A 26,123-nucleotide genomic window follows, 5' to 3' on the forward strand; every position below is an offset into this window, starting at 1 on the left:
CAACCAAGACTGGTGAAGGAAGGAGAGAGAGAGTTCCTGACAGCTCAGTCAGAGTCCTGGTGTGGAAGGAGTCAGAGAGGATTTCCTTGCAGCTCTGACAGAGATTGGTGGCAGCTTTTCAGGAGGAAAGCTGCATTCTGGTGGTGGACTCTGTTGCTGGGAGATAGAGCAACAGAGCAAAGCTAAGTGGTGTTTCCCTGTTTGTATTTTTCCTTGGTGTGTATTAGTACAGCGGTGGGGCCAGTGCCTGCACCACCCAGCTCCCTAGCAAGGGATAGGTGCAGGGCATGCTAGGGTGACAGGTATCCTGATTGGCGCCCGGTGCGGAACCGGCCTAGGGATCGTTAGGAGTCTGAGGGACACTGACTCAGGAGAGTGCAGGAGGTCTCCATGTCCCCGATCCCTATTGCAGGGCCCACCGTTGTAACTGTTTTCCCCTTCTCCCTGTCTTGTTGTTTTAGTTACCGACCTGCGGGTCGTGTCACACAGGATGGGTCCACGTGACATTATCACCAACCATAACATTTTTCTCTGTTGAGCCATGGGCCAAGTGCAGACCGGTGAGCAGTTGCTGCTGGTCCTCACTGAGGTTACTGAGGAGCTGAATGATGTGTTTCAGCAGCACCTGCAGCGGAATTATGGGTCTGAGGCTTATCCTCTGCATCAACTAGAGGGTCCATATATGGCTTTGGCTAGGATGTGCCGTGGAGTCCCTGCTGGGGAGCAGGACTTGCTTATACAGGCAGACGTACCCAGGCAGGTGGGTGGAGTCGGTGTCCCCATGGTGCTGCCTGGTGTTCCCCAAGGTGAAGGGGTATGTCCCTGTAGTGAGCAGACTAATGATTTAGTCCTTGACACTGATGCCGAAATTTCTGTACTATCAGAGAAGCCATGCCCCCCTGGTCGTGTGGAGGAAGACAACCTGGGAGTGTATATTTCCTCCTCGCCCTCAGAAGGTACTATGTTAGCAGAGGTGATGGTTGGCGAGGTACCTGAGGGCATACCGGTGCTTGTTAACAGTGGAGCAGAAGTCAGTCTGGTGGATGCTCAGTTTGTCCAGACTCATGGTCTGAGTGGTGAGACGCCTGACAAACCCATAAGCGTCCAGGCCATTAACTCTGACCCACTGAGCCAGGGGGGTTAAACCAAGTCATAGAAGACATTGTGCTGTATAGTGAACATCATGATGAGTCCCAGTCATACTACGTCTTGGAGGGAAATCCAGCACCTATCATTGTGGGCCCCCCTTTGTCTAAAAAACACAATCCGGTTTCAGATTGGCTGACTAGGGAAGTAGTCAGCTGGGAGCAGTCGTGTGAGGGCTGCTGCCTAGGGGCTACTGTCCCTGCCGTCTCTCTACAAGCGTCCCCTTCCTCTCCAGTGGGAGCAGTGGAGGTGCTGCAGGAGAAGAGGGGCAAGTCTCAACCCTCGCCATTAGTCAACCCTGGGAGGCGGAGACCTCGTGGTGGAAGGGGTTGGAGGGTGGTGTTTCCCTTGGTAAATTGCGGGGGTGTGAGTGTGGTGACACAGGGGGATGCCTCTGTTGTCAGTGCCAGAAAGAGTTCACCCTATTTTGACAAACGAATGTGTGGCAATAAACGTTCAGGTCTGGACCTGTGTGTGAACGAGCTTGTATGGGTGGCCACCAAAAACATCCAGTGGAAGTGTGTTGCGGGGGTCTGGAATTCTCAGGTGATTTGGCCATATCTGGTGTCGGCTATCCAGGGCCTGGAGACTTACCAGCTGGAGTTACCCACAAACATGCACATACACAACTCGTTACCCAGGTCAGTGTTTTGGAGATGTGTGGTGCCTCCAGAACATACATTGCCAATACCAGCGGTGCTTGTTTGTCATAAAACTGATGTTCAGGTAGTTGCAGGGGTGAACTCTGGATCTGGGTGTCCCTGCTGTAGGTGATTCCCTGATGAGGAGCGGTCTTGAGGGTCCAGAGGCCCCTTATTGAGGGAGAGTACTGTCATGATACAGGTTGGATTGTGACAGATAAATGCACTAGTAACCTTTTTTTTTTCCCTTAAGCTGTGTGCTTAAAAATAGTTTTGCCCCCGGTGGCCATTAGGGTCATTGCACTTGTTTCTTTAGTTTAGTGCATGTGATTATAAAGCAGGTGTGATTGCTCTGGCTCTGCTATAAAAGAGTGTCAGGTGTTGCAATCACTGTTGGTGATATTGCTCATTTCCAACCAAGACTGGTGAAGGAAGGAGAGAGAGAGTTCCTGACAGCTCAGTCAGAGTCCTGGTGTGGAAGGAGTCAGAGAGGATTTCCTTGCAGCTCTGACAGAGCTTGGTGGCAGCTATTCAGGAGGAAAGCTGCATTCTGGTGGTGGACTCTGTTGCTGGGAGCAAGAGCAACAGAGCAAAGCTAAGTGGTGTTTCCCTGTTTGTATTTTTCTCTGGTGTGTATTAGTACAGCGGTGGGGCCAGTGCCTGCACCACCCAGCTCCCTAGCAAGGGATAGGTGCAGGGCGTGCTAGGGTGACAGGTATCCTGATCGGCGCCCAGTGCGGAACCGGCCTAGGGATCGTTAGGAGTTGTGAGGGACACTGACTCAGAGGAGTGCAGGAGGTCTCCAAGTCCCCGTTCCCTATTGCAGGGCCCACCGTTGTTACTGTTTTCCCTTCCCCCATGTCTTTTTGTTTTAGTTACCGACCTGCGGGTCATGTCACACAGGACGGGTCCACGTGACAGCCAGTATGGATTCGACAACAATCTAAAAAGTAGAAAAAGGGTACTGTATCACCAGATACAAGGTAGATATAGTATTGTTTAAACATTATAAATCTCCGTATTTATTTCAGGAGGCAGACACAGATGCTCTCAGGGTCACTATGGATTACACAATATAAAAAGCAGTAAAAGGGTAATGGATCAGAAGTGTACAGCTGTATACAGTTTAGGGGTCATTGTAAATCTCAGTATATATTTCCAGAGTCAGAAACAGACTCTCACTGGCTCAGTATGGATTAGACCACAATATAAAAAGCAGTAAATGGGTAATCTTAAATCTACAAATATATTTCGGGAGTTACAGACAGACGTTCACAGGGTCAGTATGGATTACACCAGAATCTAAATAGCAAAAAAGGGTACTGTATCATTAGCGTACAGCTGTATCCAGTGTTGGGCAAATTTTACATTTTGGGATCTATTTCCGGAGTCACCCTCACACGCTCACTCAGTCTGGATTTGAGCATAATACAAAATGTTGAAAAAAGGTACAGGATAAGCAGATAGCAAGTGTATATATATTATAGGGTACAGTTTATATCTGCGTATATATTTCCGTAGTCACCCTCAGATGCGCACTCAGTACGGATTTGACCATAATACAAAATATTGATCAAAGGTACTGTATCACAAGATAGGAGGTGTATATAGTATAGGGTAAACTTTTTATCTACGCATATATTGAAGGACTAAACCACACATGCTCACTCACTATAGATTATACTGTAGTAAAAAATTTAGAACAAAGGTACTGTATCAGCAGATACCAGTTGCATATAGTACTAGCTGAAGAGCCCGGCGCTGCCCGGGCATAGTAACTAAATGTGGTTAGTTATAGCAAATTATAATTATCCTCCATCCCATAGTCCCGTGCCCATATACCCATCATACATATCCACGATCCCATAGGCCCGTGCCCATATACCCATTATACATATCCTCCATCCCATAGTCGAGTGCCCATATACCCATCACACATCCTCCATCCCATAGTCCCATGCCCATATACCCATCATACATATTCGCCATCCCATAGTCGAGTGCCCATATACCCATCACACATCCTTCATCTCATAGTCCCATGCCCATATACCCAATATACCCATCATACATATCCGCCATCCTATAGTCCCGTGCCCATATACCCGTCATACATATCCTCCATCCCATAGTCCAGTGCTCATATACCCATCACACATCCTCCATCCCATAGTCCCGTGCCCATATACCCGTCATACATATCCTCCATCTCATAGTCCAGTGCCCATATACCCATCACACATCCTCCATCCCATAGTCAACCATTATGACATCATAATAAGCGGCGGGGCTTGCAACCTTTGATGACATCAGCGTTGCCATGGCAACCATTATGACATCATAATGAGGGGCGGGGCTTGACACACACACATTTTCCCCATTATGTACAGTCATGGCCAAAAGTATTGACACCCCTGCAATTCTGTCAGATAATACTCAGTTTCTTCCTGAAAATGATTGCAAACACAAATTCTTTGGTATTATTATCTTCATTTAATTTGTCTTAAATGAAAAAACACAACAAGAATTGTCCTAAAGCCAAATTGGATATAATTCCACACCAAACATAAAAAAAGAGGGTGGACAAAAGTATTGGCACTGTGCGAAAAATCATGTGATGCTTCTCTAATTTGTGTAATTAACAGCACCTGTAACTTACCTGTGGCACCTAACAGGTGTTGGCAATAACTAAATCACACTTGCAGCCAGTTGACATGGATTAAAGTTGACTCAACCTCTGTCTTGTGTCCTTGTGTGTACCACATTGAGCATGGAGAAAAGAAAGAAGACCAAAGAACTGTCTGAGGACTTGAGAAACCAAATTGTGAGGAAGCATGAGCAATCTCAAGGCTACAAGTCCATCTCCAAAGACCTGAATGTTCCTGTGTCTACCGTGCGCAGTGTCATCAAGAAGTTTAAAGCCCATGGCACTGTAGCTAACCTCCCTAGATGTGGCCGGAAAAGAAAAATTGACAAGAGATTTCAACGCAAGATTGTGCGGATGTTGGTAAAGAACCTCCACTAACATCCAAACAAGTTCAAGCTGCCCTGCAGTCCGAGGGTACAACGGTGTCAACCCGTACTATCCGTCGGCATCTGAATGAAAAGGGACTGTATGGTAGGAGACCCAGGAAGACTCCACTTCTTACCCCAAGACATAAAAAAGCCAGGCTGGAGTTTGCCAAAACCTACCTGAAAAAGCCTAAAACATTTTGGAAGAATGTTCTTTGGTCAGATGAGACAAAAGTAGAGCTTTTAGGGCAAAAGCATCAACATAGAGTTTACAGGAGAAAAAAGAGGCATTCAAAGAAAAGTACACGGTCCCTACAGTCAAACATGGCGGAGGTTCCCTGATGTTTTGGGGTTGCTTTGCTGCCTCTGGCACTGGACTGCTTGACTGTGTGCATGGCATTATGAAGTCAGAAGACTACCAACAAATTTTGCAGCATCATTTAGGGCCCAGTGTGAGAAAGCTGGGTCTACCTCAGAGGTCATGGGTCTTCCGGCAGGACAATAACCCAAAACACACTTCAAAAAGCACTAGAAAATGGTTTGAGAGAAAGCACTGGAGACTTCTAAGGTGGCCAGCAATGAGTCCAGACCTGAATCCCATAGAACACCTGTGGAGAGATCTAAAAATGGCAGTTTGGAGAAGGCACCCTTCAAATATCAAGGACCTGGAGTAGTTTGCCAAAGAAGAATGGTCTAAAATTCCAGCAGAGCATTGTAAGAAACTCATTGATGGTTACCGGAAGCGGTTGGTCGCAGTTATTTTGGCTAAAGGTTGTGCATCCAAGTATTAGGCTGAGGGTGCCAATACTTTTGTCCGGCCCATTTTTGGAGTTTTGTGTGAAATGATCAATGTTTTGCTTTTTGCTTCATTCTCTTTTGTGTTTTTTCATTTAAGACAAATTAAATGAAGATAATAATACCAAAGAATTTGTGTTTGCAATCATTTTCAGGAAGAAACTGAATATTATCTGACAGAATTGCAGGGGTGTCAATACTTTTGGCCATGACTGTAGATAGGGGCAAAATTGTTTGGTGAATTGGAACGCGCGGGGTTAAAATTTTGCCTCACAACATAGCCTAGGACACTCGAGGTCCATACGTGTGACTGTGCCAAATTTTGTGGCTGTAGTTGCGACGGTGCAGATGCCAATCCCGGACATACACACACACACACACACATACATACACATATACATACATACATACATAGACACCCACATTGAGCTTTATATATTAGATAATTGAAAATGTAAATCGCCCTATATATTTCCGGAGTCAGATACAGATAGTCAGCATGTATTTCTCCGTGATACCAGCCAGGACACGGTACTTTGTGAGGAGCGTACAGCTCTACGGTGTGGGAAATAATGAACGTTCGTTCACTGTGCAGAAAAAAGAATAAAAGTATTAGTGCTGTCACTATGTAAAAAGCAGTCTGCACAGCAGTGTACACACAGCAATACTGCTATAAGGCAGGTTAATAATTGGCCCTGCTGCACACAAGAAAATCCTCCCCTGTCACTGCACACTAACTGTACCCAACAATTGTGTTCAGCACAAGCACATAAGAACTTCTGTTTACAGGCCTAAGTGTCTCCCTAAAGACGGGGGCCAGAGCGAGCCAAACCCCCCCTCCCCAGAGGCGTAAGTGGAGGCCCACACGACAGTGGTATGAAAGGGAGGAGTTAACTGTCCCTGGGGGAGTGGAGTATGGAAATAAGGGGGGTATTTGAAGTGGGCTTCCCACTACAGAGCTGCAGAGACTGTCCCACGCCCAGACGGCATGGAGTCCATATCAGCTGGATTGGAGAGGCTGCGCGCTGCAGCGGAGTTGCAGCCTGCCGGGTGGATCGAGGAGCAGGTCACGGGGATCATCGGTGGAAGCAGCGGGTCGGCCGCTGGTGTCTCTTCCCGTGCAAGGTGGCGGTCAAGGGCCACGGAGTGTTTATCCCCCGACGCAGATCCCAGGATCCAGCGCAGGCGACGGAGCCCCTTCCAGGGACTCTCCGGGTCGGGTGCCTGCTGGTAAGCATACGGGCAGGCCCCGGGCTGGGAGGAATCCACGAACCGGGCTGGGTCCTGTGGTGGTTGTAAGTTCTTCTTCCCAGAGCAGAGGCGGGGCCTGCACTCGCCGGGTCGGCGATGAACAATGATGTCACGGCAGGCCATCATGGAGCCGGGCGGTCTGCTTTCTCTTCTTGGGGCGGCGGTGGGAGTTACCCAGAGGGGGGGTCGTTGGGCAGTAGCCCTTGTTGCCCAAGGCTGTCAGCTATGCCCAGTACCTCGGGCACCCTGACCAGAACAACAACGGCGGTGGATCAGCACGGACGGTGCGTCAGGCAGTCGGTGGGGTTTGCGGGGGGTGGATGTCTGCAGGCAGAAGCCCCTGTGGCTGTGCAGCCCGCTTGCCTCAGCGGGGGCCGGAGAAGCAAAGAGCCCAGAACGGAGTTCCCCGGGAGGGCGTCATCGTCGAGAAAGCCTGTTTCACAAGGTGACGGACCTCTGGGGACAGAGGGTCTGAGGGGAAGCTCCGGAGTTGACACACAGCGGGATACGGGATTGGCGGCTGGAGGAGTCATAGCGTCATCGCAGCCCGGTGAGTATGGCTTCATGTCTTGTTTGTCCTCTTCTCTAGTGAGGTCCCCTGCAGTCGGGAGTGGGTTGGGGGGCCAGCTGGTGGCGTTAGGTCAGGGAGTTGTGGACCAAGTTCCTTCATGGATTGGGGGGGCTGGGGAGATGTTGACTTCCATGTGGGATTTGTTGTCTCGGATGAAGGGATTTTGAGTGCCCCCGGTGCATTTAGCTGCTTGGGTGGGGTCGCAGGAGCAAGGGACCAGTTTGTCGGGGGCGGTTACCGGGGTGGCAGTTGGCCGAGCTGACCCTGTGTCTGTTTCGGTTCAGACAGAAGGAAAAGGAATGTCAGATCCATGTAGATGACAGGGCGCATGGGGAGGTATATGTATGCTTTGAGGGCCCACTGGGCGCTCATCGTAAGAAGGAGGTGCGGGAGAAGATATAGAAGGACGAATATGTCGCAATTTTTTCACTGCTCCCTTTGGAAAAGTTTAACTTGGACAAAGGGAAGAAGGATGATAGCCAAGAAGAGGAGGAAAAATGGAGATGGCGATTGATTCCGCACAGATTAGCTAATTTGCTACAGGCATTCGATATTTTGGCTAGCGTGGTTGGAGAGAAGTCGCCTGAGAATTGTTCTCTTTTTTGTTGCTTGGATTCGATTGGGGAGGCTTATAGGGTGTAGGGGGTTCAGGCTTGGCTCCGCTACAACAAACAGTTTAGGCATAGGAAGGCGGTTCATCCGGCAATTCGGTGGGACAAGAAAGACATACGTCTGTGGTTGAAGGTTATGACGCTGACTAAGTTCGGCCATTCCTTTCTTGGGGGTGCCGGGGGGGCCGGTTCGCCAAATGCACAAAGCAGTGGACAAGGGGCAAGGGGGTCAGTCGGGGGCAATCGGTCAGCCAGAAGCAGGGTATCTGCTGGCAATTGAATGATGGCCAGTGTACATTTGGGACTAGATTGCTGCAAATTCAAGCACCGTTGATCCCATTGCAAAGGAACCTCGCATGGTGCTTCCAGATGCTTTAGGAAGCAGAAAGGAGAAGCAGAGAGTGCTAATTCCAAAGGGGTAGACACCAGTGAAACTGGCCGTGATGGTCCCTTATGTAAGTAGGTTTCCGGATGGGGTTAAGTCGGAACTGTTGTCCGTTTTCAGTGACGGGTTTAAAATTCCCGCCCCTCCTTTTGAGATACCACGGGTGATTAACAATCTGAGGTCAGCTGACCAATATGCTGAGGTGGTGTCGTAACAGTTGGGGAAGGAGGTTAAGTTGGAAAGGATGTCTGTGCCGTTTAGGGATCCTTCGTTTGAGGATTTGGTAGTCTCGCCCCTGGATGTAGTGCCAAAGAAACAGCAGAATAATTTTAGGCTCATTCATCATCTGTCTTTCCCTCATGGTAGGTCGGTGAATGAGGGAATTGACCCGGAGCTGTGCACTTTGTTTTATACGTCATTTGATGAGGCGGCAAAGTTTGTCCGGAAATGTTGGAAGGGGGCACTTTTGCCTAAAACGGATATTGAGTCGGCGTTTATGTTGATCCCTGTTCATCCGGATAGTGTTAAGTTGTTGGTGTGTTACTGGGGTGGTGTTTTTTGCGTTGATAGGTATTTGACAATGGGTTGATCTGTGTCTTGTGCGTTTTTTGAGGCATTCAGTTCTTTTCTAGAATGGGTTGTCCGTGAAGTATCGGCTTTTGATTCCTTGATTCATTACCTGGATGATTGTTTGTGTATCGGTGCGGCTAATTCTGGTTGTTGGGAGAGGTTACTTAGAGCGGTGGAATGGGTGGCGGAGCGTTTTGTTGTACCGCTTGCTCCGGGTAAAACAGGGGGACCTTGTACGTGCCTATCGTTTTTGTGAATCGTGATTGATTCGGTAAAATGTGAGTTCCGTTTGACGCAGGATAAGGTAAAGGCGTTGCGGGATGAGGTGTCTCGGGCAAGACGGTTGAAGAGATTGTCGTTGAGAGAGGTGCAGTCACTACTTGTGAATTTCACTTTTGCTTGTCGCATTATTACAACGGGTCGGGTCTTTTCTCGGCGGTTGGCGAGCGCTATGGCGGGAGTGCAGGCTCCGCATTATTTTGTTCGGCTTTACAGTGAACATAAGGCTGATCTGGAATTGTGGGACTATTTTTTGGATCAATACAGCGGATGTTTTTTGCTCATGGAGGAGGCAGTTGTAAATGATGACTTGGAGGAGTTGTTCACAGATGCGTGTGATGGAGTGCGCTTTGGGTCATATTTTAGGGGCCTGTGGTGCGCGGCTGTGTGGCCTGAGGAGTGGTTTCAACTGAGCCTTGTTAGGAATATTGCTTTGTTGGACATTTTGCCTATACTGGTGGCTGTGAACCTATGCAAGGAGGAGTTTCGGGACAGAAGGATCCGTATTAATTGTGACAACATGGGAGTTGTGTGTTCCATTAGCAGCTTGATGGCGTCCTCTCCTCCAGTGACTCGAGTCCTGCGGCACTTAATTTTGACTTGTTTATCGCTTAATGCTCAAGCGACAGCTTCTCAGGTGGCAGGTATTAGGAATTCCATTGTTAATTCTTTATCTCGTTCACAGTGGTAGCGTTTTCAGTAATTGTCCCCGGATGCGGAAGAAACGGGTTTCTTTGAGTCCAGCCGGGCTTTGGAAGGTGGACTCAGGGCTGCAGAACCTTTCATACGGGCATCTCTGTCTTCTATTACTTGGTCAATCTATTAGTCAGTATGGATTTAACCATAATACAAAATGTTGGAAATAGGTACTGTATCAGCAGATCCCAGGTGTTTCCAGTCTAGGGGTAATTGTAAATCTCCACCTATATTTCAGGATTCAGACAAAGACAATCACAGGCTCAGTATGGAATAGACAAGAATTTAAAAACTTGAAAAAGGGTAATGTTTTACAAGCATTCAGCTGCATACAGTGTTGGTGTCAATTTAAATCTCCTTATATTTTACCAGAGTAAGACACAAACTCTCACAGGCTCAGTATGGATTACACCAGAATATAAAAATGAGAAAACGGGAAATGTATTCAAAACGTACTCCAGTATACAGTGTTCGGATACGTTGAATTCTTCCTATATATATTTCAGTCTCAATAAGCCAGTCCAGACTCTCCGTTACAGGAAGCTAGATGGATAAAAGTACAGACGGAAAGTCAAGTGATTTCAGAAATGTTTGAATTACTAATCACGGGAAAACCTCCCAGGAGGCGATGCTGACCTTCAATTACTTTTACTGTGGATACAGCAAAAATGGAAATTAGTGAAGAAAGGGTTGCTGTATCGCAGTAGTGTCGATCCCATCACCGTTACTCGTCTCCATCAAATTGTGATCACAGGGAGAGCTGTACACATGGTCCTCACTGCCTATCATGATCTGTCTGGTCACTTTGGAGTGCAAAACACACAAGCCACAGGCCGTAGGGGATTCTATTGGATTGCCATGAGAGGAGACATTGAAAAATGGTGGCAGGAATGTCACACGTCTGTGACTATGAAAACTGTGAAAGGTGATCATAAAGCACCACTGCATCCGATTGTGAGTTGACGTCCATTACAAATGGTAGCCATTGGTAATCTGAAGGTAGAGGCCAGCAGGACAGGACATAGCTACATCTTAACCATCATCGATCAGTACACCAAATTTGTAGTGGCCGTCCCTGTGAAGGATTTTACTGGCCAGACTACACAGCGGTGGAGCAGGGAGAGGTAAGTATTGCAAGTGCAGTGTCCCTGAGCAAGCAGGGGGGGACCCACTCGTGGGCGCCGGTACTGGCACAGGGCCCCTCATAGTACGCCAGTGTGTCTGATGGCGAGTGGGCCCCCCCACCGTCAGAGACACTTTATTGCACTATGAGAGGCCCTGTGCCAGTGCCGTCACCCAAGGGTGGGGCCACACACCAGTTCAGGGCAACAGCACTTGCCCTGGTGCGTCAGGTGATGACCCTGGTCCTGGGGGGGGCAGCCCAGTTAGAGAGGTTTAAAAAATGGTATATGTTGATGTGTAGGCTGGACTTTCAGCAGCTGCAAATGGAGGAATTGGAGAAGTCCGAGGAAGAGGAGGACAAAAGCGAGCCTTTTTTCTGGCAACTTATTTTTTATCAGGGGAAGGTGGAACAAAATACTTTGAAACCCATGCATGGTTCATTTTAATGAAGGTTAGATCATCAACATTTTGGGTTGACAGACGGGTCCTTTTTTCTGTCAGGATTGATCCAGCAGCACTGAAGACTCTTTCAGATAGCACACTACCAGCAGGGCAAGCGAGCTCCTGTAAGGCATATTGTGCCAATTCAGGCCATGTGTCCAGTTTAGAGGCCCAATAATCAAAGGGGAATGACCCGTGAGGGAAAACCTCGATATGGGAGGAAAAGTAGTTTGTAACCATAGTTTACAACTGCTGTCTCCTGTCACTTGCAATCGATTCTGTATTAGCTGTCGTGTGCGTGGTACTTGAGAAATCAGACCACAACATGGTCAGGAAACCCCTGTCTCCAATGCAAGTTCGGCTGTGTGCACCACGAACACCTCTTACATTTTGCCCACTATGGCTCATGGGAGAACCAGCTCCGCTGCTATGTGCTGGGAATGCCTCAAACAAACGGTTTACCAGAGTTGCTTGCTTGTTAGCCAATGTTAGCTATAGGTTCTCCTGTGGCATGATGTTGTGTAATTTGCCTTTATAGCATGGATCGAGGATGCTGGCCAACCAGTAGTCGTCATCCCTCATCATTTTGGCAATGCGGTGGTCCCTTTTTAGGATCCGCAAGGCATAACCACACATGTGGGCCAATATTCCAGGTGTCAATGCTGCACTGCCAGTGGTGGGTGGAGGAGCACTTTCTGGAAAATCCACATCTCTCCAGTCACGCACAAACCCTGTACCTGACCTTAGCACGCCCACGTTTTCTCTTGCCCCCTGAGAGGCATCCTCCTCCCCAAAATAATCATCCCCCTCATCCTCCTCCTCATCTTCCTCTTCTACCTCCGCCTCGTCCACGACAGTTCCCTGACCAGACTATGGCTATCATCAAGGCTTCCCTTCTCCTCCTCCTTCTCCTGTTGCTCCTCAGCTGCAGATGCCTGATCCTTAATATGCGTCAAAGTTTGCATGAGCAGACGCATAAGTGGTATGCTCATGCTTATGATAGCATCATCTGCGCTTACAAGCCGTGTGCATTCCTCAAAACACTGAAGGACTTGACAGAGGTCTTTCAGCTTTGACCACTGCACACCTGACAACTCTATGTCTGCCCTCAAACTGGCTGCCCGTGTATCCTCCCACAAATGCATTACAGCCTGCCTCTGTTCGCACAGCCTCTCAACCATGTGCATGGTGGAGTTCCATCTTGTAGCAACGTCTATGATTAGGCAGTGCTTGGGGAGGTGGAGTGATCGCTGCAGCTTCTGCATAAAACTGGAGTGTACGGGAGAGCGACGGATGTGCGAGCACAGTCTTTGCACCTTATGGAGCAGGGCTGATAACTCCGGATAATTATTTAGGAAGCACTGCACCACCATATTCCAGGTGTGAGCCAGGCAAGGTATGTGTGTGAGTTTTGCAAGGGCTATGGCTGCCACAAAATTCCACCCATTATCACTGACTACCTTGCCTTGCTCAAGATGTAGACTGCCCAGCCATGATTCAGTTTGTCGATGCAAGTAGTCGGCCAGTACCTCCGCGGTGTGTATGCTGTCGCCCAAAGACATCGTTTTTAAAACAACCTGCTGCTGCTTACAACTAGCTGTTCGATAGTGGGACACCTCATGTGCAACACTGACAGATGTGGATGGAGTGCTCGTGCGACTGCGCTCTGTCGACGAGCTTTCGCTTCTGGAGGAGGAGGACGGTTGAATGCCTTCAGCCAACTGTTTCCTATACCGTGGGCTAGGCAGCACTGTTCCACCACCGCTGTCCCCTGTGGAGCCTGTATCCACCACATTAACCCAGTGCGCAGTGATGGACACATAACGGCCCTGGCCATGCCTACTGGCCCATGCATCTGTTGTGAGGTGCACCTTTCCACTCACTGATTGTTTTAGTGCATGGACAATGCGGTCTTTCACATGCCGGTGGAGGGCAGGGATAGCTTTTCGAGAAAAGAAGTGCCGACTGGGTAGGTCATAGCGTTGGACAGCGTAGGCCATGAGCTCTCGGAAAGCTTCGCTTTCAACCAAATGGAAGGGCATCATCTCTAATGAGATCAGTTTGGCAATCTTGGCGTTTATAGCCAGTGTACACGGATGAGAGGATGAGTACTTTTTTGTCCTACAGAGAGTGTGTGGTAGGGTGAGCTGGACTTGAGAGCTGCATATTGGGGAGCTAGCGTTGGACCTGACGGACTGAGAAGGGGTTGGTGATGGTGAGGGTGTTCATGGCCTAGATTCAGTGTTTTCTTGCAAAAATATTGTGATTCCCTGGCTGCTTTGGCCTAGCGATGACACCTCAACATTTCTTGATGGTGGTGTGCTTAGCGGTGGCCTTACAGTGGGGGAAGCGATGGAGTGTTGCCGGCTAACTTCAGTCAGAGTAGGTGCACATGTGCTACCTGAGCTTTTGTAGTCTGTCCGTGCTTGCAAGTGCATGTTGGTTAAATGTCTAAGCATGCATCTGGTATTCAAATTTCGTAGATTTTTCCCTCTGCTAAAGGTCCTTTGGCACTTCTTACAGATAACATTTGCGTCATCAGTAGGATTTTGTTCAAAAAAGTGCCACACTGCACTCTTCCTACTATGGTACAAATTTTCAGGGCTTGCATGCTGTGCTAATTTGACCATCTGGCTAAGCTGTCCTGCAACTCTTTTAGTTTTCTTACCAAGTTTTTTGACAGCTACGGGCCTGCCTGATAACCGCTGCTGTGATGACAATGCCTGCTGCGGATCCTTCTCCTGTTCTGACCTATTGTCACCGACACCCTCTTCCCCCAATGGATGCCAATCTGGGTCAACAACTGGGTCATCCATGACCTCGTCTTCAATGTCATCTGCACCTTCCTCTGTGTCACCGTGTAAGGTGGTATAGTATGTGGGAAGGGGCACCTGAGTTTCATCAGGGTCTGATTCGGGTTCAGCGAGGACAATGTAGTGCTGTGGGTGAATGTACTAGCAGAATCATCAAGCAGTGGCTGTGCATCGGTGCACTCCATGTCAGATTCATCTTGGACTGGGGAATTCAGGATTTGACTTGATAACCCAGGAATGGTTTGTGAAAAGAGCTCCATGGAGTAATCTGAAGTGTGTGCTGCGGCATCCTTCACTTTTGGTGTGGGTGAAGGACGCAAGGAAAGGTGTTGTTCCTGACCAGAAGCTTGCACTGAAAACTCTGTGCTTGCAGTTTTTGTAACTTCAGAAGAGGAGGCAATAGAGCTGGAGGTTGTTTTTCGGCAATGTAAGCCAAAACCTGATCCTGATGCTCCGGCTTTAAAGGCGGTTTACCTACTCCCATAAAATGGAACCTTAAAGGCCTTCTTGTGCCAGACGATGATGAAGGCTCAACACCTCCTGCCTTAGCTGCTATTGTGCTTTTGCCAGAACCAGCCGATGCACCACCACCACCATCAGTACCAGCTGCACCCCCCCGCCCATATCCGCGTCCTCTTCCACCATACTTCCTCATGTTTGGGAAAATGTACCAAAAATACCAGCAGAGAAATGGTACTGTAAGAGGAGCGTACAGCTGTGTAAGGTGTATGTAAAAAGTAAAATCTCTGTATATATTTTGTGAGTCACAGACGCTCACCCAGTATGTATATCACCATAATCCAACAAGCAGTTATACGGTACTGTATCAGAAGTGTACAGCTGTATACATTGTTGGTGAAACTGTCAATCTCCGTATATGTATTTACAGAGTGTCACACACACCCGCTGACTCTGTATAGATGTAGCTGTAATAAGAACACCAGATATCCGATACTGTTTGAGAATCGGACAGCTCAATACAGTGTATGGAGAAATGGAAATGTCCGTATACAGTATGTATTTACGGAATGTCACACACACACGCTGACTCTGTGTAGATGTGAACGCAATAAGAGCCGCAGATATACAATACTGTTTGAGAATCGGACAGCTCCATATGGTGTATGGAGAAATGGAAATGTCCGTATATGTATAGTATTTACGGAGTGTCACACACACACGCTGACTTCTGTGTAGATGTGACCGTAATAAGAACACCAGATATCCGATACTGTTTGAGAATCGGACACCTCTATAGTGTGTATGTATGGAAAAATGTTAATCTCCATGTATTTTTTTATGGAGCCACACACATATAGCATGTATTTGTCCGTGATACCAGCCGGTACAAGGTAGTGTGTGAGGAGCGTACACCTCTATACGGTGTGTGCAAATATTTACGCTCAGCATCTACTGTGCAGAAAAAAAGGAATAAAAGTAGTTTTGCTTTAAAGCAGTCTGCACAGCAGTGTGCACACAGCAGTGCAGCTATCAGGTAGCCTTATAAGGCAGCCTAATAACCACCAGCGCTGCTGCACACAAAAGTGTGAAAAAATGAACGCTTGGTAACTGTGCAGAGAAATGGAATAAAAGTATTTTTGCTTTTAAAAAAGCACTCTGCACAGCAATGTGCAAACAGCAATGCAGCTATCAGGGAGCCTTATAAGGCAGCCTAATAACCAACAGAGCTGCTGCACACAAATATATCCTCCCCTGTCACTGCACACTATACAGTTGTGTAGTACAGTGAAAATCGCTATCAGCAGAAGCACATTTTTTTTTCCTGCCTAAAAACTCTCCCTATTGAGAACGAGCAGCAGCAACCTCTCCCTATGCTAAGATCGGCAGAAGTAATATAGCGGTCGGCGGTCACGGCCTTTTATAGCCACTGTGGCGCCACACAAAGCCAGCCAATCACTTGGATGCCCTTCTCTAAGATGGTGGGGGCCACTGCCTATGTAACCGCGTTGCCCACAGTGTGCATCCTTCATGACAACATGTCTCCGAATTTCCAAGCAATAAATTTTGCATTTTTGTCTGACAAAGAGAAATGGTCAGAATTTAAACAAAAAAAAAAAACAGTGCTGTCAGACCTCAAATAATGCTAAGAAAACAAGTTCATAATCATTTAGAAACAACAATACTAATGTTTTAACTCAGGAAGAGTTCAGAAATTAATATTTTGTGGAATATCCATGATTTTTAATCACAGCTTTCATGTGTCTTGGCATGCTTGCCACCAGTCTTTCATACTGCTTCTGGTACAAAAATTTAAGCAGTTCTTCTTTGATGGCTTGTGACCATCCATCATCCTCTTGATTACATTCCAGAGGTTTTCAATGGGGTTCAGGTCTGGAGATTGGGCTGCCCATGACAGGGTTTTGATGTGGTGGTCTCTTATTTTTTGCCATAGCTGTATATGATAAATCCAGCAAAGGTTTCCAGAAAGTTCTTAATGAGATTTAATTCCATGACACAAAACCGTGAGCGTGCTGCTTATGAGTTATGCTGGAACCACTCAAGGAAATGGCAATATTGGGTTTAAGAATGTTATTTAGCAATGTAATAATTTCAATAAGATTGTTTGCTTTTGATTTGCTAATTAACGAAAAACAGAATCAAATGATTATAACTATGCAACTTCATTACTGTTTCAATAATACTATGTTAGAATGTTGCTACTATGACACATTGACTACATTTTAGAAAACCGCTGCAAAAGCATGTCTTGTTGCTGGTTTAATAAAGGAAATGCAGATGGGTTGTGTAGTCTCCTTCCTAGCGCTTATTTTTAGGTACTTGCAGTACTGTGTTACACTGAAGTTCCACTTGCTTATTCTCTTTAGAACTCCCTCGTATGGCAGACAGCTGTAGCCTTCCTCTTCTGGCTCACACGTCGCTGTTGTGCCTCCGAGTCTTATGTGGGAATAGAGCATTTACAGCTTCCTATTCCTCTGATTTCTGTTGCAGGACCTTCAGTGTCTGTACAGCTTTGGAGACCGGGCTCCAGATCATGCGCTATAGCTGGGAATGAGCCTGAACTCTCTGCTCAATCTCCCAGCTCTTCTCCACATCCACACACGTTGCCCTCCTCACACGAACTCCTCCAATTTTCCCTCCTGGCCCCCAGAGAGTAGCTCTTCCCCCAGTTTTGGTTCAGAGTTCCCTCTGCTGACCTGGAATGGAAACTGTGTTGTGTGTTGTGGTTAACTGCTAGAGATCCTTTATTGCTTCCAAGCATGACATCACACTCCCTAGGAGGAAGGCAATGCCACTGTGGTACCATACTCCTGGGGGTGCCACATTCCCCCCTAGTGCAATTCAGTACTCCTGGACTGAAGAGAAAACATGTAAACATATAAACAATTATAAATATAACAAGATTTCCAAAAGTGAAAAATACAAAAAAAGCACAAAAAGAAAAACCCAAAGCTCAAAAATAGTCCTGATGACGATTAGTCCAAGCGTCAATGTCCATGGTCCAATTCCTGAGCAAGTTGGTAAACTATTTACAAGTAGAGTTTTGACCACACATAGTCCTGTGGCCCAATTGTCCATTGAAACAAAATAAAATATCCAAAAAGTCTTACAGAGTCTCTGTAGGCACAAAACTTGAAACGTTGCATATTTACAGATTAACATTTACAAAACTTATCTATATGCGGAACCTTAGGGGTGGAATACCTTGGGTACTACGGACAGACCTACGTAGCACTGATATGGGTAAACTGGGTAGTAGCAGTCTGCAAACTCTTAAACTCACTGTGGGCATGACAGATTCACCACTGGCAGGGCGAAGATTTTCTGACTCCACTGCTGGTGTAGCATCCCTGAACTTCCTGATTTTCAGAGTTGTCTTGAGTCTCTGCTACTTCAGTTGCAGTAGGCTGGAGAAAGATTAGGACAGGAACTACGATGGCTTGATCCATTCTTGTCCAGTTTGCAGGAAATTCTCCGAGTACAGTGTTGACCTTTTCTTCTTTTTCTATGGGTTGAAGGTTGTTTTGTTCTCCCATCCTTTCCTTTAGCTGGTCAGGGCACAGTTTCAGATGATCCCTCGATACTGCTGATAATGTTTCTCCTCCATCCTTACTGATAAGGCACACTTTGGTGTTGTCGAAGTTTAATGGTAAGACGGTGTAGGGTTCAGCTTCCCATTGGTCATCCAATTTATGCATCCTCCTTTTCCTCTTTAGGACTTGTTTTCCTGGTGACAAGGGAACTGCAGGTGCATGTTGATTGTAGTTCTTCTTATGCTTTTGTCTCGCCTGAGCTAGACTCTTTTCTACACACTCCTGTACTCTTCGGTATTGCTGCTTCCGCTCTGTATCCCAGTCAGCATCTGGTGATGTCACCTCAGGTGTAAGGACTCCCATATCAAAATCAATAGGCAGCTTGCCAGGCCTCGCTCTCATTAGGTAGGCTGGAGTGCAGTTGGTGGAATTCACAGGTATGTGATTGTAGAGGTCTACCACATCTGGCAACTTCTCTGGCCACAGATTCCTCTCTTCCAAAGGCAAGGTCTTTAGTAGGTCGATCACCACCTGATTCATCTTTTCACACATGCCATTGGTCTGTGGATGGTACGGTGTTGTCCTGATCTTCTTGCAACCGTACAAGTTACAGAATTCCTGGAACACTTCCGCCTCAAAGGCTGGACCTTGATCTATAAGCTCTCACTCGGGATATCCGTGTGGTCTACAAAAGTGCTGTTGGAATGCTCTGGCTGCTGTCCTGGCTGTTTGATCCTTGACAGGCACGACTACCAGGAATCTCGAGTAGTGGTCAACGATGGTAAGAGCATAAACGCAGCCTGAACGGCTTGGGACCGGCTTCACATGGTCCAGGGCGACCAACTTGAGTGGCTGTTTGGTTATTATTAAAAAAGAAAAAATGCCAGCTTACCTAGTTGGTTCAAAAGATAAGCTGCTATACTGTATAGGCTCTCAGCAACGGATAAATGACAGGAGCTCTTGCCAACAATACTTGCGAAAAGGAGATAAATCCAGTGAGCCAAGTTTGAAGTACATAAAAAATCTTTTTCTTTATTTCAAACGTAGATTAAAAATATTTATCCATAGCAGCATATTATTGATATAGGCAGAGATAGGAAAAATTACTGCTGTAAAGCGCACGGCAAGACGCGTTTCGGCTAGACCTTTATCATTGCCATAATACACATTGCTATTTTTCTGGGATATAAGAAGGAAAAAATCCTAAGATAGGTGGTGCTATAGTTGAATAAGCGTTAATAGATCACACTTGTGGGCATCCACCTATAAGATTAACTATTTAAAAACAAGTGTTAACCCTAACAAAAGCTAATACGCTAGCAGTAATTTTTCCATATATTTTACAAATATTTTACAATACATGATATAACAGAATATATATACAGAGATTATATTCTCATGTTATCCTCCATAATACTTCTATAATATAATTTTTGCTCAAAAAAATATATTTATAAACTTAGGACAGAGCAGGTTATAGTTATTAACATAAGAATCATAATTTTAGGATTTTTAATAAATTCTAATTAGATCTTGTCTATTGTTTAAGCCAATTGGCTTCCTAGTTTCCAAAGTAAAAATCCAAGCAGATTCTCTGTTAAGTAGTTTACGTTTTCTATCGCCCCCTCTGGTAGACCGTGTTACTAACTCTATTGCTTTAAACCTGAAGCTATCAAAATTACCAGAATGATATTGTGAAAAATGCCTGGAGACCGCTGATGGATTGAAGCTGGAGGGGTTAATAGCATCAGAAATGTGTCTTCTAATTCTTTTCCTCAGTTTTCCCGTTGTACAACCTATATACTGTTTACAACATAATGTACAGTCAATCAAATATACTACATAGGTGGAATTGCAGTTCAAAAAACTGTTAATAGGATATTCTTTGTTGCTATGGAATGAGGAAAATTTGTTGATTTTATGTGCATATTGACAACAAGTACATCTCTTATTTCCACATTTAAAAAACCCCTTTAATTTCAGCCAGATGTCACTGGTTTCCAGCGAGGAATTCATATACAGACTCGGCGATAGTTTATCCTGCAAAGTGGCTGCTTTTTTTGCTACATAAGTAATTTGGTTCTCTGCAATAATCTGTTTTAGTTTTGGATCCTGGCTTAACATTGGAATATATTTCTTTATAATAGAGACTATGTTGTCATACTGTAGACTATATGGAGTAGAAAAAAAAATATTTTTTTATTATTTGAAAATTGTGGTTTTTGTGTTGTTTTTTTATTTATTATTAAATCCTTTCTATCAATATCCTTGACTATTTTGGTTGCTCTCTGTAACATCCAATTTGGATATCCTTTATTTTTTAGTCTCATATTAACTAATTCCTGTGCATTTTTATATGTTTTTGGATCAGTCGAATTTCGTTTATACCTTATAAGCTCTCCTATGGGGATATTTTTAATCACATGTTGAGGATGGCAAGAATCAGCTGCCAGTAATGTATTTTTGGCAGTGCTTTTGCGGTAGGGGCTAATAAAGATTTTTTTATTATCTTTTTCATCTAGACCTGCTGTTAATGTGACATCTAGAAAATTCACTGAATTTTTATTCCAAAAATGTGTAAAGGCACCACCTATCTTAGGATTTTTTCCTTCTTATATCCCAGAAAAATAGCAATGTGTATTATGGCAATGATAAAGGTCTATCCGAAACGCGTCTTGCTGTGCGCTTTACAGCAGTAATTTTTCCTATCTCTGCCTATATCAATAATATGCTGCTATGGATAAATATTTTTAATCTACGTTTGAAATAAAAAGATTTTTTATGTACTTCAAACTTGGCTCGCTGGATTTATCTCCTTTTTGGTTATTATTGGCTGCAAAGGAGCTCGCTGGCTGTTACGGTCCTTTTTGTGCAGGTTGCATTGTCCACACTCTCGGCACCAATTTTCAATGGCCTTCCTCATTCCAGCCCAGTAGAATCTCTCCCGGAGCAAGGCTTCCAACTTCTTCCATCCGAAGTGTCCAGCTCCATTGTGATAGGCTTCTAAGACCATTGATGACTCCCTCTTTGGGACTACCACTTGCCAGACCAACTCATGAGTGCGGGCATTGATACTCCTCCGACACAGCTTTCCCTCATAGATGAACAGCTGACCTCTTTCCTTCCACAACTGCTGGGTTTCTTCAGGAGCATCTGGATCTGGGCGTGAGTCAGCTTAAGACAGTAGCTCCTTAACCAGGCGGACTGCGGGATCGCTATCCTGCATTTCAGCCCAGTCATGATGAGGCAATGGATTTAGGCTGGCCTCTTTCACGATTGACCGTCTGTTTCTCACTCCTTGGGCACGTTGGGCCGCAATTGGCTGGTGGAAGGCAGGTAACTCTATTTCTTCGAGTGCCTCAGGGTCTTCTCCTGCATCTGGCAGATTAGGCATTCTGGACAGCGCATCAGCATTGGCATTCTTGTGCCCTGCTCGATACTTGATGGTGAATTCGTAGTTAGACAGCCGGGCCATCCATCGCTGCTCCAGTGCACCTAGTTTGGCAGTTTCCAAGTGAGTCAACGAGTTGCTGTCCATGAAGATGGTAAACTTGGCTGAAGCTAGGTAATGCTTGAATCGTTCAGTCACAGCCCAGACTATGGCGAGGAACTCCAGTTTGAAGGAACTGTAGTTGTCAGGGTTCCTTTCAGTGGGACGAAGCTTCCTGCTGGCGTAGGAGATCACTCTTTCTTTGCCTTTCTGTACCTGTGACAGTACTGCTCCCAGTCCCACGTTGCTGGCATCAGTATACAACACAAATGGTTGGTCATAATCTGGGTAGGCCAGAACTTCATCTCCTGTGAGAGCCATCTTCATTCGAGTGAAGGACCTCTCCAGTTCCTCATTCCATTCAAATGTAGGACTCTTCTTCCTGGCTTTCTTGGGCTGGCCCACCAGAAGATTTTGCATAGGCATGGCTATCTCAGTGAAGCCTTTGATGAACCTTCGGTAGTAGCCTACCAACCCGAGGAATTGACGTACCTCATGGAGTTTGCTGGGCTTCAGCCATTCCCGGATGCCAGTGACTTTATCAGGATCCGGTGCCACACCTTCTGCACTCACTACATGACCGAGGTACTGTACCTGTGCCTGGAGGTGGCATTTGGATGGCTTCACTTTCAGGCCAAAGCTGGACAAGGCTTCAAACACCTCAGCCAGGTGCTTCAGATGGTCTTCATAAGTCTTAGAGAAAACAATGACATCATCAAGGTATAACAGGACTGTCTCGAAGTTCTTGTGTCCAAGACAGCACTCCATTAGCCATTGAAATGTCCCGGGGCGGTGCAGAGCCCGAACGGCATGTAGTTGAACTCGCAGAGACCCATTGGGGTGGTAAACGCTGTTTTCTCCTTGTCTGCCTCTGCCACGGGAACCTGCCAATACCCACTAGTGAGATTTAAGGTGGAAAAATAGTTAGCAGTTTTAAGTGCGGCTAATGACTCCTCAATTCTGGGTAATGGGTAGGCATCCTTATGTGTAATGCTGTTAATTTTTCTGTAATCAACACACATTCTCATGGTACCATCTTTCTTTTTCACAAAGACTATTGGGGCTGCCCAGGGGCTACAACTGTTTCTGATCACCCCAGCTTCCTTCATTTCCCGCAACATACTTTTGGCACATTGGTATTGTGTTGGGGGTATAGGCCGGTACATTTTTTTAATGGGTGCATGATCTCCAGTGGGGATATGGTGTTGAACCCCTTTTGCCTTCCCAAAGTCTAGGGGGTGTTTACTGAATACCTGCTCGTACTCCTGAGTCACTCGGTAAACCCCACTCTTTTGGTATGAAGGGGTGGGAGTCAGTTCCCACATGCAGCTGCTTACACCACTCCTCCAGCTGCTTTACAGAGCCATTGTCCTCCACCTGGTCGGATGAGACCAAGGGCTCTGCTGCCCGTATTGCATTGTTACTGACAGTAAGCAGCTTAGCAACTGTGGCATATCGAGGTATTGTGGCATCTTCTTCCCCACAATTCAAGAGACGTACAGGTACTCTCCCTTTGCGAACAGCAACTACCCCTCTGGCTGTCAGGACAGTGGGCCGGCTATCAGAGTATACTGGCTCTACCAATGATTGGTAATCTTTTCCTCTGAGGCCTATGGCTGCCCGACACCAAATTAACATTTCACATCTGGGGGGTATCGCAATGGGGAAAGAATCACTCACTCTGATGCTGCCAATTTCTCCACCAGACAGTTCTACCTGCTGTCTTTGCAACAGGGCCTTGATCTCCTTCTGCAGGACTCGTTGTTCACTGGAACCAGCAATCTCAGCTACCTGTTGCAACAAAACAATAACCTTGGCAAGACAATTTTCAATCACATTAGTACCTAGGGTCATCATTGGGTTACATTCTCGTCGATCCATGTCTACAACTATCAGACCTTGAGATTTTAACTCTACTCGCCCCACTTTAATAGTAATCTCTTTACATCCTACTTGCGGCAAGGACTGACCATTGCTGGCAACTACTGTCAGTTCATCACTTGGGCCACGAGTAAGTTCAGAGTCAGCCCAATACCGCTTGTTAAGGATATATGGCATAGTTGTCACCTGAGAGCCAGTGTCCAGCAAAGCGTTCATGGGGATGCCATCAATCACCACTGGGAGGATCGGTCGCCCTCCAACATACTTGGCTCGCCAGTTCTTTGGGCCTTGTGGTCCTACTCCTGGGGGTTGACCCTCTGCCCCAGGGGTTGCTCGTTTAAATAACAGAATCTTGCGATTTGGCCTGCCTTGCAGCAGCGACGACAGATGGGACGTCCGTCCTGGTCATAGCGATCGTTGTCTCTCCCTCGGCGTGGCGAGATCCTCTTCTTCCGTAGCCATGGGACATCCTCTAGACTGGAGGCCAGCTGGATCTTCTCCTTTGAGGACACCTGCAAGGACTGCACGGCTTTGGCAAGTGCAGCCATATTTTTGGTCAACTCCTGGACCTGAAGATGCAGTTCGGCAGATGGGTCTTTGTCCAGAGTCTGTGCATCAGCCTCCACAGGGCTTAGAGGGAAAGATGCTGCTTCTTGATGGTATGTGATCGCTGGGCACCTAGGGGGCGCTGGGCGGCTGACAGTTGATTCATGCAGCACCCGAATAGCCCTGTCCTTGAAGTCTGCAAAGTCTAGGTCAGGGTTTTGTAGGGCTATGATGCGCAGCTGTGCTCTGTGGGTACTGGATAGGAGTCCCTCCATAAATTGCTCCTTTAACAGTCTGTCTCCATCTTTCACACTGTCTGGGTCAATCTGCTTTATGGCTCGCAGCGCCTCCTGTAGGTTAAGAACATAGTCCCGTATACTGTCCTGCGCTCTCTGCTTACACCCAAAGAATCTCATTTTTATTTCAGCTGCAGTGCGAGTGTAAAAGGTGCTTCTTAGCTTAGCCAGAATCTTTTTAACAGTCTCTTTATCACTGTCCTGCCAGGCTTTTACTTCCCTCTGTGCTGCACCTGTTAGCTGCCCAATAAGGATATTCACTTTTTGGTTTTCAGACAGAGGATACACCTCAAACAAACTGCACAGTCTCTCTTTGAATTCACTCAGGGTATGTGACTCACCTGAGTACTGCGGTAGCCAGGCCGCTCACGGTATATAGGGCATGGACAGCGGCATTATGGGGACTGCTGCAGTGGGCGCTGATTCTTGAGGCGCTGTGGAGGCAGCGCTGGCTGCTGGATGCAGCGGCGCTATGGGAGCCGCAGCTGCGCTGGGCCCTGCAGCTTGTGGCGCTGTGAGGTTTGCAGTGGCATCCGCCGCTGCGTCTGCTCTTGCTTCAGACATTCTCTTCCCCCCAGTTAACGTTGACCAGGCCCTGGGTTGCGCTGGCTTACCGGTTACCGCTCCACCGGCTGGACGATTGGGGGACGCCGGGGCTGCGGGCCACGGCTTCTCACTTCTCACGCGCTGGCCTCTTCCCTCGCACCGCTTCACTTTCTCGCGCTCTTCGGCTGGCTCCACCCACAACGGCCCGCCCCTTTGGTTTCCTGCGCACACCAAGCAGCGGGGTAATGGCGCCGACAGTCTGTGGCACACAGGACCCGGGGACACGGGGCTCCGTTTATCCTGTTCGCGACGCCAAAATGGGTCGCCCTCCCAGGGCTGTGGGGTACTCAGTACACGGCCGGTCTCTCACAGGGGAATGTCACAGCAGCTGTGATCCAGTCCATGGCCCTGGGCGCCCATGTAAAAGGGGTTAGGTGATGGAATAAAGTTTATGAGTGAATGATTCGTGACGCCAAATGTGGTGTTCGGCAAGGAAGATGTTAAGCCGACGCTCCAGACAGATCCTCTGGGACAGATGGTGTGGTGCAGCAATGATGTTGTGGCCCTCCACAGGTAGGGCAGTAGTCCCAGGGCAGTGTAGGTAAAGAGATAGGGGAGAGACGTAGATGGTGCAGTGTCAGGCACAGAGATGTAGCAGTGCTGAGGGTGTAGCAGGAAGAAGGCAAGGACACAACAGGGTGCAGTTTCTTTACCTTTACTATGCTTGGCAAATGCAGTCCAGGATCCAGATTACAGATGGCACAGGAGCTGGCTAGCCTGGAAGCAACTTAGGAATCTCTCTATGCAGATGGGTTGTGTAGTCTCCTTCCTAGCGCTTATTTTTAGGTACTTGCAGTACTGTGTTACACTGAAGTTCCACTTGCTTATTCTCTTTAGAACTCCCTCGTATGGCAGACAGCTGTAGCCTTCCTCTTCTGGCTCACACGTCGCTGTTGTGCCTCTGAGTCTTATGTGGGAATAGAGCATTTACAGCTTCCTATTCCTCCGGTTTCTGTTG

This window comes from Dendrobates tinctorius, unplaced genomic scaffold, assembly GCF_039654945.1.
Source record: "Dendrobates tinctorius isolate UK_male_01 unplaced genomic scaffold, ASM3965494v1 ptg000018l, whole genome shotgun sequence".
Taxonomy (NCBI): Eukaryota; Metazoa; Chordata; class Amphibia; order Anura; family Dendrobatidae; genus Dendrobates; species Dendrobates tinctorius.